The sequence below is a fragment of the Daktulosphaira vitifoliae genome, unplaced genomic scaffold (assembly GCF_025091365.1).
Source record: "Daktulosphaira vitifoliae isolate Bord-2020 unplaced genomic scaffold, ASM2509136v1 Scaffold_4, whole genome shotgun sequence".
Taxonomy (NCBI): domain Eukaryota; kingdom Metazoa; phylum Arthropoda; class Insecta; order Hemiptera; family Phylloxeridae; genus Daktulosphaira; species Daktulosphaira vitifoliae.
In genome coordinates this window covers 33,379,084-33,385,083 of record NW_026099575.1, presented here as the reverse complement: position 1 = coordinate 33,385,083, position 6,000 = coordinate 33,379,084, and the positions used below count along the sequence as shown (strand labels likewise).

Here is a 6,000-nt window from a genome sequence, read left to right as displayed (position 1 = left end):
TCCGGTATGGTCTAGTGGCTAGGATACCTGGCTTTCACCCAGGAGGCTCGGGTTCGATTCCCGGTACCGGAATATCTTTTTTAGAGTCTAGATAACACATTAAATGTATTTCTATCATATTTTTCTTGATTCAAGTTTATACATTTGGCAAAAAACTTAAATAATTTTGTCAACTATCCAAAAATACTATTTTTAGATTTTAAAATATACAGTCTGATCCGTTTATCATAACTTAATTACTCGCGAATACAAACATATTGATCTATATTTTTGTTAATATAGTAGAATCTGAAGACTTTTTGTGCGTTTAATGCCCGATTTCATGAATATTGAAACCAATAACTTAATATAATATAATTATGAAAATCAGATTGCAGTCCAAACATGTTAAATAAAGAGTCCTTTGTATTTTTTTACTTTAATCCTTTTTTAAGTATTTTTATTGTATAGTTTTTAACGAGGTGGTATTGAGACGTACTTTACGATTGCTTAAAATAAACACAGTTATGTTATAACTTTTCAAAAATATGTATTATTGTTCAATTTAATTTTTAATTGCCATAAAAATATTTTTAGATTTCTGTCGTTAGTTTCTAATATATACACATTGTTACAATAATATATTTTCGTCTATCTCTAAATACTCTACATAACCATAATTATTGCATTTATCGGAGAATAAACATCCAAGAAAATAATTTTTAAATTTTAGTGGAAATTCAATAGTTTTGAATTTCACATATTTAAGTTTTAATATTTGTGAAGTAATTATTCTGTGTATTTAATTTTGTAATTATTATTTAAAGAAAGAAAATAATAAAATTATTTTTGATGTCTTGATTCGTCGGCCAATTTTTTTTCTTATAGTCTTAAGAATGTTTTCCTTGATTTAAAGCAATAAATCGCCAAAAATAAAATATCTTTCCGATGTGCCACTTACTAATGAAATGCTTTGATTTACAACGTAATAGTAGTGTATCGTTTAGATTAATTAAGAAATATGATAATAATTTCTAAACTAAATAGTATTTAACTGTGTAAGTATATGGTCGAAAATTTGGAAATTTAAGAGAAAATATAAGAACCGTCAAATGCAAAACACCAACTAAAAGAATTGACATTATTATGTTATAAACATACTGGTATCTAACAAAAAATGTATAAGTTTTTTCTATTTCAATGGATAGAATAATTTATATTATAAACCAGTATGGATTTTTTTTTACATATATCTAAATTAATTACTTGGAACTCATAAGAATTATTGTATGTGATCTTATATTCAGGTGTCATAAAAAAATTTACGTTGTTGTCCCTCTATAGTTTTTCAAGTGGCCACCAACCACTAAATTCACATAAGTCCCTTATAATGAAATTTGAAGAAAAATTCGTTATATTGAACAACCAAGAAAACTTATAACGTGTCTCTAGTTAATTTATTTTCCTAATATACTAGTGCAAGTTATTCATTATTAATTAAATATAGAGATAAACATAAAATGTTTCGTTGTTAAGATTGATCATATATGTACACAGGTAACATAGGCTATTGGGTAAACAATTACAATTTAGGTTTTTACAATTTATGTATTTTACAATTTATTACTAATATTTAATACATGAATTATTACAATAAATTTATGGAGACTTGTATTTTATATTTTGTTTTGCAATTCAGACATTCTTATACATTTTAGGGTGGCTTCAATTGCTTTAGTTTCTAGTCCAAGAAACTCTGAAAGAAGTTTTGGTAATCCAGCCCGTCTTTTGCTTTCCATGAAATTGATGCATTCTGACATTATGTGTTTAAATGTAAGTCGTGTATTACAGGATTCACAGGTTGGAGGATCTTTTTTGGTCATAAGATAACTATGGGTAATATACACATTTTTTTATTTATATGATTTATTTAAGTAAATCATATAAGTGAGATGAATTTTTATATACTTTACATTTAGCCCTCGAAAAAAATATTTTTAATAAACTTAATATTAATTCTATGTTTTTTAAAATTTCGGTTATTTAGACATTATTAATACTTAATACAAGAGAGAAACATTATTTATAATTTCTAATATATAACCGGTTATTAATATAAGTTAAGTTTGCAATTATTGCATTGAATAAGTTATTACTACAATAGTCTTTTATAACAGCTTGAATATAAATAATGGGCGGGGTGGATAAGACGTATACATGATTTATTATGTTTAGGAGAATACTGAGATAATTACTATTTGACTCTAATTAATTAAATATTATTTTGAATAAGTGTGTTAAATTTCTAGTCAACACAAATGCTTAAAGTATTAAATTTCTTTAGGAGAAAAGACAATTTTACCAATGTTAAAACAGGGATCTAAATTCAAAACTTAAAAACAAATAACATAAACAATTTTAAGAAATTGAAAAAAAAAACAAATTGAGTGATGTATTATAATTTGATTAAACATTGATTTTAATTTGAGGAGTTGGAATTAATAACAAGCTATGTACCAAAAAATTAAAAATTGATCAGTGACAAACTCAATAATATAAATCAGTTTAAGTTCCTTAAGTCCCGCAAGGGGATTCGTAAGGATCACGGGCTTAACAACCCCGTGGACCTTAGTTAATTCAGTGGGAGTGGCAATACGTACCACTGCTCTCAGCCGGTCATGACTTTGGCTAGTTGGGACTGGTAGGCCTGGGCATACCTGCTTGCTAACAGCGAATAGGCCCTCTAACTCAATCATATCAAGTGAAAGGGTTGCTAACTTGTCACATGGTATTTAGTCGAAAGGTAAAGTGATCATTAGGATCCTCTATGGCACCTAGCACACCATAGAGTATACAGTCTTATCACAGTATCGAGCTCTGCAGTGATGGACCTTAATTTCTCGACTACTCGTGGAAACTATATGGATAAATACATACAAATACCATTAAATAACGAACTTGGTACGAACAGGGATCCTACGGATAACCTGTCGGAACAAGAGCGTGAATTGGCGGCTCTTCGCAAAAGAATTGTCTAGTTTGAAAGTTGCAATGCGAACAACAGGACATTTCGTGAACCGTCTACTAGCAAAGAGACAGCAACGTTAACAAATGCAGACCAGGAGTCGCAAGATCAATTGGGAGCAGTAGCTGACAAAATCTAGGGTCTAAAACTTAGACCCACAGACAATAGAATTCAATTCACTCAAATAAATCTGTATTACAGTAAGGGGGCCAGTAGTGTATTACTTTTACTAATTTACTTACTAATTGAGAGGCATGCAACACCCTTACAAATAGCACTTATTCAGGAACCATGGATAAATGGTGACCAGATTAAGGGGCTAAACCTAAGGAATTTTAAACTGTTTCATAAACAAGCAAATAAACCAAAAATTTGCATTTTGGTTAACGAAAAAGTTAAAGCTAGCCTCGTACTTAATCTATCAAGTGCACACTTGACTATTATTAGAGTAACACTAAGCGATGGTAAAAATATTATAGTAGCTTCAGGATACCTACTATATGAGGTAATAGACCCAACCTAACTATGCTCTTTAATTATTGTAAAAATGAGAAATTAGAACTCATCCTAGGTATGCATGCTAATGCTCACCACACTATTTGGGGGAGCAGTAACATCAACCAAAGAAGAGAGGTAATAATGGATCTATTGTTGACTGCAGACCTCAGTATACTGAATAGAGGTAGCGAACCTATCTATGTAATCAGAAACAGGCAAGAAGTTATTGATCTGACAGTTTTCTCAAAAGGGTTACTTCAAAAGATAAAAGGGTGGAAAGTGTCCTCCGAACCTTCTCTTTCTGATCATAGGTATTTACGATTCATTTTGGAAATTATCAAAATTGAGACGGAGTACTATAGGAACCCGAAAAGAAAAAACTGGGACAACTACAGGGCATATCTTTCTCATGACCTGAATAATCTACAGTCGAGACAGAGTACTGAAAGGGCTGTAAATATACTACATGACTCTATTGTCTCGGCTTACAAAGAAAACTGTCTTTTAATAGAAAAGAAAGGTACAGGACAGGATGTAGTTTGGTGAAATGCAAACCTATATAAGTTAAGAAAGAGTTCACGTAAGATCTTAAATAAAGCAATAAAATCAGGTTTGAAACAACACTGGGAATCCTATAAGGACACCCAAAGCAACTACTAATCTACATTGAAAAAGTCCAAAAGAGAAATCTGGAAGAAGTTCTGTGGGGATATATTACAATTCCCTAGAGCAACTAGACTTCTGTGATCACTAAGGAATGGACCAAACAAAACTGTCGAGGCAATACTACTGCCAGACGGCATGTTCACCAATAACGATAATAAAACATTATCACATTTGATAAACACAAATTTTCCTGACTCTGATTATGGAGAAACTTATTAATAGGTACATTAAGAAGGGGGTTCTAAAGGAAAACCCTTTACATGAAAACCAACATGAATATCAAACGGAGAAATCTACTGATACAGCTCTTACACTGCTTAATCACTAAGATAGGGAAAGCTGTTGAGAATAAAATGTATGCAGTAGGTGTGTTCTTGGATATCAAGGGGGCTTTTGACAATACTCCCTTCGGTGCTATGTGTGAATTTGCACAACAATATGGAATAGAACCACTTATTACTAAGTGGATAGAAACTATGATTAAGGAACACTCTATTTTGGGACAGCTCAATCAAACCAAAGTAATTAAGAGTGTTAAACAGGGATGCCCACAAGGCGGAGTTTTACGAGTAAAACAAATACTGTTATACACAAGCCTATGCTGATGATTTAGTTATAGCAGTGGTGGGTAATTTCCCAGACACTATCATAGACTTAGCACAATAAAGACTAAACACTATACATATATGGTGTTGGAAGTATATTTATCTGGTAAACCAAATAAATCAGAGGTCGTTATGTTCACTAGAAGAACAGGACTAGACAGTCATGGTACTCTACTCCTTGGACTATATCAAACCGGTTCTTAAGAATAACATTTCCTACAAAGTGGAAATCACTACAGGTAGAGAATAGAATATTAACCGCCTGATTGAAAAGGAGGATTTGTAATATATACAGATGGATCCAAAAAATCAGGAAAGGTAGGTGCTAGCATTTGGTGTCTAAAGCCATGAATAAATGTCAGTATGGCACAACACACTCTGTTTTCCAAGCAGAGGCGATGGCGATACTGGTAGGGGCTCAGAACCTGCTGGTATACAAGAAAAGAAAGATACTATCTTTTTTTCTTTCTATAACTACAAAAAATGACAGTCAAGCGGCTTTGAAAGCACTCTGTAATGACCAGGTGAATTCAAAACTTGTCTTCAAATGCAGGGAAACTTTAGAATCACTATCGAGGTTCAACAAAGTTACACTAGCGTGGGTACCAGGATACGACGGTGTCACTGGAAATGAAAATGCTAACTTTCTAACCAGGAAAGGAGCAGAGAATATCTATAGGATCAGAACCAGTAGTAGGACTTGCTGAGCAATTGCTTAAAGCACTGCGCAATAATTGGTGCAGACAACAACACAGGAAAATCTGGAAGTACTTGGTAGTACCCAGACAATCTAAAATTTTCATCAGGTCTACTGCTGGGTGATCTTAATAGCATGACTAGACAACAAATAAGCACTTTGATTGGTCTACTGATAGGACATGGTCACTTGCTTAAACATCTTTACGCAATGGGAGTATCGGAATCACTATTGTGCGTGAAGTGTGGAGTAGAATAGGAAAACTCATTTCACATTATGTGCGAATGTAAAGTCTTGTCCACACTAAGATCAAACTACTTGAGTAAACCTTTTCCTGAAAAAGAATATATTAAAAACCTTGTAAGTTTGTAAGTTCATAAGAAAAAAGAGGACTAGTGTAACAGAATTAGACATTTGCACCACACTAACTAGTTTTAGTAATCTATTTTAATGTTTGAAAAATAATTTATTTAAGTTTTAGATAATATTTTGTCTTCTGAATTAACTATAAAACTTAATAAGAAACAAAA

General features: G+C 32.0%; 1 non-coding gene across 1 annotated transcript; it reads left to right on the top strand.

Moving 5' to 3' along the window:
- On the top strand, positions 1 to 72 carry Trnae-uuc (transfer RNA glutamic acid (anticodon UUC)). Its single transcript has one exon. It is a non-coding gene; the product is annotated as a tRNA-Glu (tRNA).
- The last annotated feature ends 5,928 nt before the right edge of the window (positions 73 to 6,000 follow it).